Here is a 15,479-nt window from a genome sequence, read left to right as displayed (position 1 = left end):
TAATTATCCGCTAGCCTTTGACTATTTCTGTTCTTTTTTGTCGTTGTTTCTTCCAAATAATTACAGCAATTCTTAATTTTGTCGTAAAGGTCAAAATCCCAAGGTTTTCTTAACACACCCTTAAAACCCCACAATTACTCGACGAAGAATCTAATTTGATTTAATTAAAAGTGCGTTTGAATTTTAGCAAAGTTTTGATTCAAACTTTGGATATTTCCTGTTATAGACAATATGCTGCAGAACACACACAGAAAAGAGCCAAAAAGTTAATTCGACCTGACATTCTATGGTTGCAAAGACCCACTGTAGGGCAAGCATGTTGTTGACTATTAAAGAAAGAGCAATTACCATCTTGAATCCCCGTTTTCTTTACAGAACCTGTCAGTTGAGGATAATGGAATTTTAGAAACGAAGCTTTAAGAATATGCATGATGTATAAGCAATTTTAAACTATTAATAAATGAAAAATAGCTATGAAATGGAATGAGTCTTCGTACGAGCAGGTCGTTGCAGGATACAAGCAAACGTTTTTGCTTTGATACTACGTCGACTAATGTCATTAGACATACCATCACTTATGAAATACGAAGTTGGAAAATATTCATCCACTAGTTTTATTACTTTGTGAAAGTCAAAATAAATTCAGATAACTCGTTTTGCCCAGATTATGATAAGTATAGTCGAGTGATCAAATTTTACTTGCAACGAGGTAACAAAGTTAAGCAATTTCTAATCTACATACAAGACATACACTAACTAACACAAAGAAGCTAAGAACTCAGGTTTACTGATGTTAAGTTTTCAACCTGAAGACATTCAACAGAGTGACATCACGAAGAGTTTAGCTTCTGCTGTTTTATAAAAAGCCTTTAAGATTCGTTTGCAATTGTATTAGCATCGAAATTTTCTTTCAATTCAAATTTTTAGCTCTTCCTTACTTGAGCAAAGAGGCTTTTTGTAGAGAAGAGCAATGCTTCGCTGTTTACAATGTTTACCCGTAGTTTACATGTCTAATATGAAACCTCACAGTATTACGAATGATAGGTTAGAAACAACCCAACAAGTGCCCAATAAAGCTATGCTTTCATAGACTGTGTTTTAATGGTATTAAGCGAGTTCTTTCGCGTCACAGTTTAATAAACTGCGGGAAAATAACATAAAATGTGGTAAAGTTTAAGCGAATTCTTTGTATATCAAGGAAATCGTTCAAGTCAGTCAGGTCTACGAACGTAAAGTCGTGATACCTTTCTCAGTTCCTTTCAGCTTCTGCAAAGTGCTAAAAACTTTTGGTAGAATGAAAAAAGCTCGTTTGTTTAACACTTACAAAATTTCTATCTGATATCGGAGTTTTGTCCGTGCATCTTCATTTTTTCTTGTTTCGGGGAGAAATTATCGCTTCATTCGCCACAAAGGTTTTATGTCACATCGTTTTCTCGTTTTTTTCTACGTTTGCCGCAGCTTTCTTTTTTTATATATAAACTGAGTCGTTAAGTCTTAGGAATGAGCCGTTGCTCTGCCTTTGAAGGGTACAATTATTTAAGGACTACGAAATGTTTAACCATTTTGCTCAATATAAATTACACTCTTCTCGCGGTTAATTTACGTATTCGATCCTACCGGTATGTTATGTACTCACTTTAATATTTCTTTGCTAAAATACAATTCCTAAATGAAACGTTTACAACCATTTAGTATATACAAACATGTGTCTAGAGGATTTATTTTAACGAGTTTTACTTCGCGGGGCAAAAGAATCTGAACAAGCACTGGGTCATCTTGTCTTGTTCAACCAGAGTTTAATATTCTTCAAGAGAGCGTGAAGCCGTTGTCTTTTGACGAACGGAGACAGATTCAGCAATCTGGTCTTAAACGTCCAGGAAAGGTGGGATAGTTGAGTTCAAAATTAAAGAACTTCAATGCTTCGCAGCAGAGAAAGAAAAAGAGCAGACGCTCGAACCGCAGAACTTCCTCGAAGAGAAAAAGCTGACACTAGGGTGTGACTACAATATGGCGACGTTCAACGCTGTCGCTGGAGTTGTTGTTCGTTTGTTGGTGCTTCATCTTTATTAAAATACATTTATTTTAAGACTAAACTCTTTAATATGCAAATATTGGAATTGTTTTATTGCGTTTTGCCCATTTTTTTGTGCTAAAAGAATTGGTAAAGTATACGAATCGTAGTAAAGTGGTCTTGTTACATCACATGATGGATTGAAGTCAACCTTGTGGCCGACCAGTCCTTCGAGCAAATCCCAAACGAAGAATTCGCTCATTAATTTTCATAAATATTTTTTAATTCCAAGTGAAATTTCAATTAAAAGGTCATTTCCATTCCTATTTGCATGTTTGCGCATTCAGAATCAAAAATCAAGACATTATCTTGCTAACTTGAAAAAACGTGCAAAAATCCACGGTTACTAGAAAAATACAATCGTATTAATCAATTAAACTTCTTTGTTATTTATAAGAGTAATGCTATTACCTCATGAAACAGTTATTCCATATCAATACTTTATGAACAACAGCACCAATTATCTTTTTTACAATTAAGTGTTAGTGGAATTATTAGTGCGAATGACCTCCATTAGATAACAAAAATATAACAAATATGGCCGCCTTGCAGAACAAATGTTAGGTGTATTCGTACGAAGAAAATTACTTACAGAACGCTATAGAATAGCAATTCCATTCTATACTACACTGTGACACGAAATGTTTGCGATAAATAGAATCTGCAGCAAAATAAGCAGTAGAGAAATGCTATTCGTAGAAAATCAGGAGGCTAAGTAAAGGATTTATATATAATACTATGTTGTATTTATAATTTAAATTTTATATGCAATGTAGTTAACGTAAAATCTTTGCATTAAAACGTAAGAAACGCTCCAAGAAAAGATCTAGGAAAACTCCAATGCTTTTGCCATCGGGGTTTTTGGTTAAAATCGATCATAAACTATAAGAAATCTCCTCGGCTACGCGGTTCATGCAACAACAACATCTTCATGCGTTTTTCACGGGTATGATCCAAAATTGTATTCACCTCTGTCTTTGCTTAATGAATGTTACTGTACAATCTCTCTCACTGCACACAAAAAGAATAAACACAAACGCAAGGCTAACCTTTCTTCTAATGGAAACACACGGTTTTTCGATGTTAGGGGTAAAGCATCCAGCAAATTAGCCATCTCCGTGTCGCGTGAACACGAAGTACGTTTCAGGTCCTGGAATAAAAGCCTAAATTATGAATATTAGAAGCATTTTTAACTTATTCCCAATGTGGTACTCACAGATCATATTCCATAAACGTTGAATTAAAAGTTCTCTTTCGTTTGTTTAGCACTATGGTTACATTTTTGTCTTTATGATGGAGAAAATCTGAAAAAATAAATCCTCGACACTACACACTGCAGCGGACCGAGCGACTCCACGTTTTGTAGCAGGCGCTAATCTTTTTTAACTTATTGAGGCAAAACTGAGTGCTTCGGGAAGAAAACTAAGACAGAACATTACCCCGATTCCAAGCATGACATTTTTTGCTTTCTTCTACATTTTCCTTGAGAAAACTTTCGCTAATAAACTATTTCAGCTTCAGGAGCAAAAGAACAACTGAAGGGCATTCGACGGTTTGCCATCACACAGTTCTAGATGACTCTTCATAGTACATCCAACATTTCGACATTTTTATATAAAAAAACTAGACAGATAATGCTATCGTGTATTTGTAGTATAGGAAAACTTGCTCTATATGATATACATCATTTATTAGTTTCTCACAGCTTCGATGTATCACAGTAAGTAGTAAGTAAGTAAGTAGTGAAGTTAGTAGCTTAGTTCGTGTTGTTTTGATCCTCTTGAAAGAATCTTTCGACATTGCATAATAGTTCTATATATCCACCATTATTTTAAAATGTAAAGAAAGCAGAATATAGCTTAAATTTTAGGTCTACGATGTCAAAATAAACTACAACCAAGATTAGAATTAGTTTTAAATGTTGTTGTTTGTTTGCCACGCCCAGGAGAATCTTTAGAAGTTAAAATTATAACTTTTACATCGAATATCCGTTCAACTTTCTGTAGCTATGAACTGGATATTTATAATTTTACGGAACAGTTTTCATGCTTCAGCGAAGAAAGGTTTTTCTTTATTTTAATGGCCTTACACAGTCTACATCTTCGTAAAATGGACCTCAATAAAACAAAATATTCAACGCGTGCTACTTCAGAATTAAGACTCCTAAATATAACATAACTACCTTTTATAGGTGTAAATGAATTTAAAAGCAAAGTCTTTGTCTACTTTTATAGATATTCTTTCATAGTTTTTGTCTTTTAAGTGAACATGTTCTTGTAGGTTGAAGTTTGGGACACTTAGCTCTTGTAGGAGTATGTTTAAGTCTGCCATTTTGATTTTTTTTGCAATGTTTGTACGCTTGAAGAACTAATCAAAAGCTGTCTCCCCACAAGTTTAATCTAATATATCTTTTCCATCGGACAGTCTTTTCTGTTTTGTACCATCTTTTGACCTGTGTTTCTGACATTCCCTTCAATCTCTAAGTTCAAAAGTTTTCGAAGTTTGGTCTGCTTCCGTCAAATAATTAATGGCTCATTTGTAACAATACAAAATTCTCTTCAGGCGTCCTTTCTACTTCGATGCTAACAAAGTCTCATTTGGTTGGGAATACTGTTTAATTTTAGCCTTTGAAAAAATAGCTGAAGGGTTTACCGACGTTAAATAAAGCATCTTTACCCGATTTTCTTTCTTGTTTTCTTCTTCCTACCTTTACCAACAAGGCGACTATTTCTTTACCATGAAACGTCTTCAAACCTGGTCCGTCGTCAACCAACACTTGTACAACAGTAATCATACGTTTGTTCATGACAGGGACAATCATAAAACCATCTATTGTATGAATTATCTTTCAAGGAATACTTTCACTCTCGTCAGTATTATACGTGAGACATTTTGCCCTGTGTGATTTCCACCGCATAACAGATCATTGCTGCAGCTTTATATTTGGTGCCAGGGGTCAGAAACGTTTGAAGATAGACAACACACCCTTATGTTTTGAGGATGTGGAGCAGAAAGCTAATTATTGGGTCCTGGTCCATCGTCAACCCATACTTGTGCATTAATAGTAATCGGCATAAATTTTGTCTATGTCAGAGGCAACCATGAAATCAATTTTTAACCTTTTTTTTTTTTTTTTTTTTTTTTTTGTCCAAGGGTCAGCAGAGTTTAAATTAGACAACACGCCCTTATGTTTTTAGGATGTGGATCAAAAAGCTAATTATTGGTTTTCGATAATTGGTGCAAATGGCAACCTCCAACATAGTGTGTAAAAGTAGACAAGGATCTGGTCTATTTCAGTACACAAAATCTAGATGTTTACAAAAGGCCTAACATCAACGCATGGTGGTGTTTTATGTCAGTTTTCTTAGCGACAGTGCCAATACCTACATCTATAAGTCTAGTCACATTTTATTTTGAAATAGAAATAAATACCATTAAAAAGTTTATGAAACACTTAAATTCATTGCCGAACATATATTTATGTTTATAAACTTAACTAGACTGAAACAGTGGAGTATGGTAGAGACTAGATAAACTAGTTAACCGCGTCGGTGTTTGGAATCGAACAATAGGAGAATTGATTTAACTTAATACACCGTATGGTTTGTGATGTTTAGAAACTGACGTTTCGGACGTTAGTCCTTCGTCGGAGTAAATGTCAAATTTAAACAGTGAATTTTAACAAATGAAACAGTGGAGGTTGGAAAAGACGCAAGGTAGATTGCTTATCTTCTTGCTTGGTCCATCCACAGGTCCAGTTATAAAATCAAAGATTTCAATATATTCGACTGCAAATGCCACTCTTTCAGCTTCCAAACTCTTTTCTTGGGAACTTTAAAATTTCTTTTCTCGATAGAAAGCAAATTAATGCCTCTTGGAGCCTTGGAGCATGATTAAAGAGCTACATCATGTACGGTATCAGCGTCCACGCAGCAAACTTTTAAACCAAAAAATATAGAAATGAATCTAAATAGCAGTGTTTCAGAAAAGGTTTTCTTGTGAATAACAGCATTTATAATCATACTACACAGGCTAAAATATTAAGTTTAGGCTGAGATCAGGAACAGCATTCAGCAGATGATGCAAATGTGATAGATTTTGGCTCATGGATTTTTAAACTTGATTTACTGAAATTCTCTCCATAAATTTCCACACTTAAGGCCATTTACATTGCAGAATTCAGTGTTCGTGCAGCCGCCTTTTTCCGGCAAAATAGCTGTATACATTTTTTGTGTTCAGAGTCGTTCTGTTTGCCAAGAGAATTACTCTTAACGTTCTTCTTGTCAATATGCCTATGTGTGCTGTTGAATTTTATGTTTCAGAATGTGTTCCAGAGCCTTAAAACTGGCGGCCAAGGCTGTGGTAGAAGCTAAGTGGCTTGTACGATACCTACAGGAAGGTTTGCGTGCAGCAATTCTATCGGTGTTTTCTTAGCTTCTCATTCTTTATCAATATCCACATAATGTATGGAACTCTGACAAACGAAACACTCGACTTCGGTTAGCAAAGACATCTTTTCCATAAGAATGCGCTAAGAGTAAAAGAAATGATACGCGAGGAAGATAGCAATTCAGTTGTGCAATTCAAAGAAAGTGTAATGGTGTTTTAAATGTAGACCCTTTTAAGTGTTCTTTTTTAAAGCTATCATTAGAAGATTTCTCAGTCTCTTGTCTTACTCTTGTTTAATGTACAATTTTATTTTTTATTCCAGCGTGTAATGGGGCTTCCATGCATCGTACAGAGTCACTTTACTTGCAGCAATTGTGGTATTTGGAGAAGTAAACAAGCCACTGTTTACACACAAGTGCTGTCCATTAGATCATACATGAATCTATTTTGCGCTATGTAAATAACATGAATGAGTTGTGGCTAGTGTTGTGGCTGGTTTCGAGGTCGATAGAAGCGAGCTAGGAAAATATCAATAACTAAAACAGCATGTTGAATCAAAATAAGTTTACTTGTTCTTGAGTTACATATTTTTAATTATAAACATCGTCTCTGTTACAACTTCGGTCACTTACATCCTATCCTGTATATGGTATACATTTGTTAAGTCTTATCTGGTCTTTCTTACACCACTTTACACTCCATTTGAAGTTTTTTCTATGTAAAATGTTATATACAACCTCACTGGCCAACAACAATTTCTTAACTTATGAAACACAAATAGCACTTCATATCTTCACTAGCTAAGCAGTGGAAGTATCTTTCAAATATCGAAAAACTAAACTACACTGAAAAGAAGGTGTACAGTAATAATTCCCAACTTCGATCAGGTCTTTTTGAGTCCATCAAAGAAAGGTGGTAAAGCGTTTCAAACAGTGTTAGTAACTTTGACTAAATCTGCAAAGAAAATAAGAAGAAAAAAAATAAGAATGTGCTTGCCAATCATGAAAATCATTTATCCATAGTACATCATGGTATCAAAAAGGTTGATAATGGGAGTCTTAAAATGAAGAATAAGAAAACAAAATTGATTTTGATCTATAGATGTCCGATTTTTTCAAACCTTGATTATTATTTCTGTAGGTATGTAGACTATCAGTCGAAGAAATATTCTGTCTAAAGTAAAGCTAATTTAATTTTTACATATTTGCATGCGGGAGGATTCGAAGTCTCTGTAAAAAGTCTCTCTCGCTTCTTTCATTCTATCTTTCTTTCATTTAGGGGGTGCATATATTACCGGAGGGCTGCATGTGTTTTATTCTTTTAACCAAAGCATTACTAGTAGATATTACTAGTTCACTAGATACAGGTGCGGATACAGGGGGATGTCTTGCGGTACACCGGACACCCCCCTAACGCTGTAATTCACTACTCTTACGCTTTTTTGAAGCAATGCATAATATCTCTATATACAAATTCCTAGATCCGCCCCGAGATATAGAATATACGATTCAAATTTGTCAGTTGTTTTAAAAAGGTCAGTCCTTTCTATCGATTTTTAAATTGGACAAAAAACCTCTTTTTGGTCGTGCCGTTGTACCGGCCAGTACGGGTTGGAGTTCGTGTTACTGTTGGCTGCCGCGAAGTGAACAAGAACATCACCTTCGACATCATTATGTCAAGAAATGAATTATCTTTTAATCTCTGTTTGTGTGTCGTTGAGAACATGTGTTATTCCCGAATACTACGGTAATTGATGAATTGGAACATTGCTGTTTTCTTAGTTCTTAATTCAGAAAGAAAGATATATTGCGATTGTATACGTATCTTTATTCAAATGTCAAACACAAGATTAACTACAAATAATTGCATGAATGTATTCAGGGATTTGAGATCTGTGTAACGATGAATGATTCTTTATCAAATTTAGATTTCGTACAGCTAATTGCAAGTAGGTTGTCATATCAAAAAGAAAAATCGGAAACCATTGTCATTATAAAGTCATTCTTGAAGTTTATATTTTTCGTAAAATAAAAGCTGCTTTAAGCAATCTGAATACAAAACCGTAGACGATTAATATTTTGACAAGATTTTTTTGAATATTCATATCAAAATAATTCATTGCTATTTGGTATTTTAGTATTTTGCTCATTTGATTTGACAACGTCCTTGCAATTAGGTGTAACCAAAATTTATAAGTTGCAGGAAACAGCGTGTCGGTTAATTTACAGCACATTGGTATGCAGAAGAGGTCAAAACCACAGGGACCCCATGCTGGTTCAATGAAAGAGTATGTCAAGTAGTTAAATAAGTTTAAGTAGGCAGTTTTGAATGAAACACCATGCTATCTAGCTGAAAGATTATCATTACTGTCTCAGGAATTTTGATAAGTACGTCTAATAAAGACAAATTATTGTAATCTGGCTCATAATATCAGCTAAGTGAAAATGACCGGGGGAAAAATAGACCTTTGCTAGACCTTTTTAACTTGAGTGTTGTTTCTCCATTTAAGACGACCACCTGTCATTCTCTTGAAAAATAAGATTCTTTGCTTGAGTTGTATGCGCAACCTTTAAACAAAGAAATGATACTCTAAGGAAGGACAAGGGATCAGAAATGGGAAACGGTTATGCCCAGCCGAGAAGGGAATATTTCATTTCCTTTATCTCATTTCTTTCTGTTTCTCTTGTTCATTAATTTATTTCTCTTTTTCTTTTCTTTGCTATCTTTCTCTTTTTATTTTTTTATTTCTTTATTTTTTCTTTCGTTTATTTTCGTTTATTTTTGCTTGTTTTGTGTGGTGTGCGTGTCTTTTGTCGATAGTTTGTTCGTTTGCTTTTTTTGTTTTTACTTTTTTTTCTTGGCCATAGATAGTTTTTTCCTCTCTCTGTCTCTCTCTCTTTCTTTCTCTCTTGCTGCAAGGTTTCTCATATCTTTAAGCACCGTGAGTTCTCAATTAATTTTTGAAGTACTGAAATTTAACAATTATCAGTTTTCTTATCACATCTCATTAGATATTGTAGCCGTTTGTAAATGATATGATAAAACGAGTCTGTCTCCTAAAACATTAACTTGGACGACTGCGATGTTTATTTTTTCTGGAACGTTAAGTACAGATTACTATTAAGTACGCAGATGTTTTATATTATTTAATAAGATTTAATTTCTTAAAACACCACCGATTGTATCTTAGCTATGTCAATAATAGCTGCTTCAACATATATTGGTAGCTTGTCAAGTATACCGGCATTGCGTGGTAATGAAGATTATTTGTGTCGTTAGGGGGCGATAAACATTCGTGTTGTTGTCTAACTTAAAACGCTCTAAATGAGATGAAATTATATACGAAGAGGAATGTGTCTCAACAAAGTATCGTGTAAGGTGCAGATAACAACAGATTTTATCGATGGGAAAGCACGAGGTGGTACAAGGGACGTGTCATAATGACACAAACATCAGCCTTTGGTCAAAGAATCAAGTATCACCGAATGCTATATATGTTCACAGGAATTTCGCGAATTTCGTCCCGGAAAAAAATCAACTTTCAAATATACGAAAAATTCAATTTGTCACAAAAACGTTTTAAAATGTTTCGTTTGCACTTTGTAATTTGTTTTGTGTCATTTGTTGAAAAGGACGGTACATTAAACGTGCGAGAGTAAACTAAGATGGCTGCCGGCAGAAATGCGTCGCGCGCACCGCACGTCTTCTTTCTTCGTTCGTGTTTGCGAAACTGAACTATACCCAACTAAAAATAGTTATTCAGAATTACCTAATAGACGTACCTTAATGAATGTTCAGATATTTTCTGCAGAAAAAAACAATTCACAATACAAAGGTTCCTTGTAGTAAATCAAGAAAGCTGACACCAAACATGGCGTCCTGTTTCTCGAGTTTACATCATCAAATTGTCTGGAATTACTTTGCATTTCTTTAAGCTCTGCTCCTTCTTTTGTGTTTCTAACGCTTTTTGACCTATATTTCCTTCATTCTTCGTTCTTCCGTTCCTTATACTTTTTCCAGTCTCTTTCTTGTTGTTCTACCTACCCGAAAGCAAAGGGTAAAAGAATATTTCTGTTGCAAAACTACAGCATCTGCATCCTGGGAAATCAACCTCAAAGTCAAAGTAACTTTCGATGATTAATTATCCGCTAGCCTTTGACTATTTCTGTTCTTTTTTGTCGTTGTTTCTTCCAAATAATTACAGCAATTCTAAATTTTGTCGTAAAGGTCAAAATACCAAGGTTTTCTTAACAACACACCCTTAAAACCCAACAATTACTCGACGAAGAATCTAATTTGATTTAGGTAAAAGTGCGTTTGAACCTCAGCAAAGGTTTGATTCAAACTTGAGATATTTCCTGTTTTACACAAAGTTGCACAACACACATAGAAAAGGGCCTTGATCAAATTGGTCCTGACATCATAAGGTTACAAAGACCGCGTTGTTGGGCAAGTATGTTGTCATGTCTAGTATGAAGCCTTACAGGATTACGAAGGATGGGTTAGAAAGTGCCCAAAACAACTTCGCTTTCCTAAATGAAGATCGTTTAAGTGGTATTCTGCGAGCTTTTTTACAAAGATGATCAATAGACTAATAGGTAAATAAAGTGAATGAAGCTTCAGCGAATCTTTTACGTATCAATCAAGTTCTGCAAAAGGAAAAAATCCAACTTTTCTATTTTCAGCGTCTGAAAAATGCTGAAAACTTTCGATTGCATAAAAGAAAGATGCTTTGGTTAACATTTACACAGTTTCAATCTGCTGTAGGAGTTTTTTCCTTGTCATTTACTTCAACTTTTGTTGTTTGATGACATTCGCGTTTGTAACAAAATGGCGGCCATTTATTTGGAAAGCATCGCTTTCTTCGCCACCGAGATTTCCTTGCATTATCTCTCTTTTTCTACATGTGCTGCAGCTTTCTTTTCTTTTGCTTTTAAACTGAGTCGTAAAGTCTTAAAAAGGAGCTACTTGCCGGTGCCTTTGAGGAGTACAATTTTGCAAGGACTACATGTTTAACAGAAATTTGTGTGAAGAGAATGTTTGTTTAACTAGATAACTAGTTCCAAAAGGTCGTTTGAATTCTTTTCCATACAGCAGAGCACTATGTATCTCCAATTTTACTTTCCATTCAAAGCGATAAAAAAATTGATTTCAAACATTTTCAAGAAATAGATCAAGTATCATCACAGAAACGTACTCTTTATAACATGATAGAAATTACGCTCTTCTTGTTAAGATACTTATGCTGCCAAAGCATGTTGTACACTAACTTTATTGTTCGTTTACTAGAAAACTATTCCTCATACGTTTCTATTTGATATACGTGCAAAAGAGTTATTTTAGATAAATCTTTGGATTTATTCCCAAACATATTAAAAGAGCAGAAACTTTTGCAGAATTTAAAACTTAGTTAAAGATATTCTTATTTAAGAAATATTTTTATTACGGAGTTAGTTCTGTTTGAAATGTATGCATATATTTACACTGTTCTTCATGTAAGACGTTAGAAATGCGACTTATAAGAACCTTTATATTGCTTATTAATATTATTTATCAAAATTTACAGCTTCACTTAGTGTAAAAGAAACTGGACAAGCAACAGCGTGGTTTATCGTGTCTTGTTTAACCACAATCTACTATTTAAGAAAGTCGTTGTTCAGACGAAGAGGCGAATTCTGCAATACAGTCTTAAATGCATTCCAGGAAATAAGGAGGAATCGCTGAATTTAAAATCGAAGACCTACAATGCTACGTACGGTAACAGAGAAAAGAAAAAGACCAGACGCTCGAACCGCAGAACTTCCTCAAAGAGAAAAAACTGACACTTCAATATACAGTGAATAATGGGTGTGACTGCAATATGGCGACGTTCAACGCTGTCGCTCGAGTTGTTGTTCGTTTGTTGGTGCTTCATCTTTATTAAAATACATTTATTTCAAGACTAAGCTCTTTATATGCGAAAATTGGAATTGTTTTATTGCGTTTTGCCCATTTGTGTTAAAAGAATTGGTAAAGTATACGAATCGCAGTAAAGTGGTCTTGTTACATATGATGGATTGAAGTCAACCTTGTGGCCGACCAGTCTTCGAGCAAATCACAAACGAAGAATTCGTTCATTAATTCTTATCAATATTTTTAAGTCCAAGTGAAAATTTAATTAAGATGTCATTTTCTTTCTTAATTGCATATTTTTTGCATTTAGACGCAAAGAGCAGGACGCTGTCTTGCTAACTTGAAAAACATACAAAACTTACTTTCAAAATGCAATCGTATCAAACGAACTTCTGTGTTATTTACATACGTAATGCTATTATCTCATAACATACTTATTCAGCATCAATGCTTTATGAATAACAGCTCTAATTATTTTTTTTTTTTAGGAAAATTATTACGGCGAACTACCTCACTGCTATAAGACATTCCAACATAAAATAACAACAAACATGGCCGCCTTGCAGAACGAGTTTTAGGTGTATTTGTACAAAGAAAATTGCTTACTTAGAACAGTACTTTTATTCTATACTATACTATACTATACTATACTATACTATACGTATCACACGAAAGGTTTGCAATAACACAAATAAATAAACTCTGCAGTAAAAAAGTAGTAGAGGAAGGGTAATAGAGGCTAAGTATCTCTCTCCATCGTAGAAATACCATGAAGAAAAATAGATGACACGAAATTGCATTTATAGTTTTACATATATAATAAGTTACAACTAAAATTTGTGTTAAAATGTACAAACAAATGCTTCAAGAAAAGATGTTGGAAGAATTCAATGCTTTTGCCATCGGGGTCCTTGGATTAAAATCAATCAGAAACGAAAACCTCTCCTCAGCTACGCGGTTCATGCAACAACATCACCTTCATGCGTTTATTCACGGGTATAATTCAATTCTTACTGGAATCTTAGATTCTACTACTGCACTCTATGTGGTTGCATATCACTTAACAACGAAGGATATCAAACAAATTAAAGAATCGCAATGCAGACCTTTTTCAGACAGCATTTTCTTTGATCCAAAGCAGCAATGTTGTTATATCCTTGCCTTAAAAACACGAAGTAGTTTTTAGGTCCGGAAACGAAAACTTTAAATAATAAATTTAAGATTCAAACTTACTTTGCAAGCTTGTACTTACAGATAGTATTCCATAAACACTGAAATGTCCTCTTTCTTTTATATCCAGCAATGTGCTTACATTCTTGTCTTTATCATGAAGAAAATCTTAAATAAAACCTACAGTTTACCTACAGTAGCAGGCGCCATTTCGAACTTCTTTACTTAATAAGTCGTACAGTAATAAACGTTAGAATCAAGGATTCTGAAAATTACGTGTTTGTTCCATGACATTTTGCTTTCTTTTTTCATTTTCCTTGAGAAAACTTTTGTTTGTCAACTATTTCAGCCTAAGTACGAAACAGCAGAAAAATAACTTTAGGGCATTCGAGTTTGCCATCACACAGTTCTAGATGATTCCTTATGCCATATCCAACATCTCCACATTTTTAGGTGAGAGTGTTTTTTTCTGTGTTTGTGGGACACAGGATATACAAAAAGTACTGATTTGATACAACTATGGTGAATACTACAGAATATATAGTTTCTAAGTTTAGCTAATTTTTTTCTTTTCTTGTGAGAGTATTTCAAATGTATTTTCATTTCTCTTTGCATAAACGCTCTTTACATCCACTATTATCTTAAACCGTAAAGTAAGTAAAAGAAGCCAGAATAATATTAGCTTGAATTTTAGGTCTGCGATGTCAAAATTAACAACATACAAGAAACAGTGTTATTAGTGTTAGGATTTTTTAATTTGTTTGCATGCCACGCCCAGGAGAATCATTACAAGTTAGAATTATTACCTTTAAATCTAGATTTATTTCACCTTTTGTCGTTTTATTTTGTAGTTACTTCACAGTTAATGAGCCTAAATAATCATGATTTTTCGAAACAGTCGTTCCTGCTCCGTTAAGAAGGTATCCTTCGAAATCTTAACATGGCTACAAATGTGGGTTACACAAGTCTTGGATCAAAAATGGATCTTAAAGAAAGAATTCTCAACGTCCTACTTTACTATTCTACGATCAATAAGTACCTTTTGTAGTTGTAAATGACTTAATAACATAGTTTTTGTCTTTTAAGTGAACATGTTCTTGTAGGTTGTAGTTTGGGGCACTTAGCTCTTGTAGGAGACATGTTATTGCCATTTTGGTTCTTGCTGTAATGTTTTTTACGCGACTAATCATAATTTGATTAATCTAAGATTTCTTTTCCATGGGCAGTTTTTTCTGTTTTGTACCATCTTTTGACCTGTGTTTCTGACATTGGCCTTCAAGCTCTAAGTTCAAAAGCTTTTCGAAGTTTTGTCTGCTTCCGTCAAATAATTAATGGCTTTCGTAACAATACAACATTCTCTTCAGGCGTCCTTTTCTACTTCAATGCTAACAAAGCCCCATTTGGTTAGGAATAATGTTGATTTTAGCCTTTGACAAATAGCTGAAAGCTTACCGACGTTAAATAAAGCAATTTTACCATTTTGCCTCTTGTTTGCTTCTTCCCTTCTTTACCAACAAGGCGACCATTTTTTGACTGATCATGATTAAACATTTTCCATCCTGGTCTGTCGCTACCAATAATACTTGTACATCAACAGTAATAATAATTTTTCTATGGTTTCGTCCATGCCAGATGCAACCATAAAAACAACCTATCCAGGACTACTTTCTCTCTCGTATAAGTGTTACAACTTTTGCCCTGTGTGACTGCGTATTTTCCATCGCGTAACAGATCACTGCAACTCTATATTTTGTCCCAGGGGTCAGAAACGTTTGAAGGTAGACAACACACCCTTATGTTTTGAGGATGTGGAGCAGAAAGCTAATTATTGGGTTCAAAAAGCCTTCCGTCGCTCCGTTACATACTATATTTTTGGTCTCTTAAGCATTATATTGCAATAAAGTTTTTAAGACTCTATTTATCTTTTATCTTACTCAAAAACTAAAAAAAACTGCAT

General features: G+C 34.3%; 2 long non-coding RNA genes across 2 annotated transcripts; one reads left to right on the top strand and one right to left on the bottom strand.

Annotated features, from left to right (window-relative positions):
• Positions 1-7,009: 7,009 nt before the first annotated feature.
• LOC116292541 (uncharacterized) lies at positions 7,010-15,338 on the bottom strand. The gene is made up of 2 exons (XR_016121620.1): positions 14,975-15,338; positions 7,010-7,414 (listed from the first exon to the last, which is right to left on the bottom strand). It is a non-coding gene; the product is annotated as an uncharacterized LOC116292541 (long non-coding RNA).
• On the top strand, positions 10,721-12,509 carry LOC148905778 (uncharacterized). Its single transcript, XR_016121621.1, has 2 exons — positions 10,721-11,058; positions 12,027-12,509. It is a non-coding gene; the product is annotated as an uncharacterized LOC148905778 (long non-coding RNA).
• Positions 15,339-15,479: the final 141 nt, after the last annotated feature.

Source organism: Actinia tenebrosa, unplaced genomic scaffold (genome assembly GCF_029948245.1).
Source record: "Actinia tenebrosa isolate PJP-AT-01 unplaced genomic scaffold, QUT_ActTen_1.0 PGA_scaffold6__47_contigs__length_16458017, whole genome shotgun sequence".
Taxonomy (NCBI): Eukaryota; Metazoa; Cnidaria; class Anthozoa; order Actiniaria; family Actiniidae; genus Actinia; species Actinia tenebrosa.
Note: the sequence above shows the minus strand (reverse complement) of the source record. Positions and strands in the feature narration are given on the sequence as shown.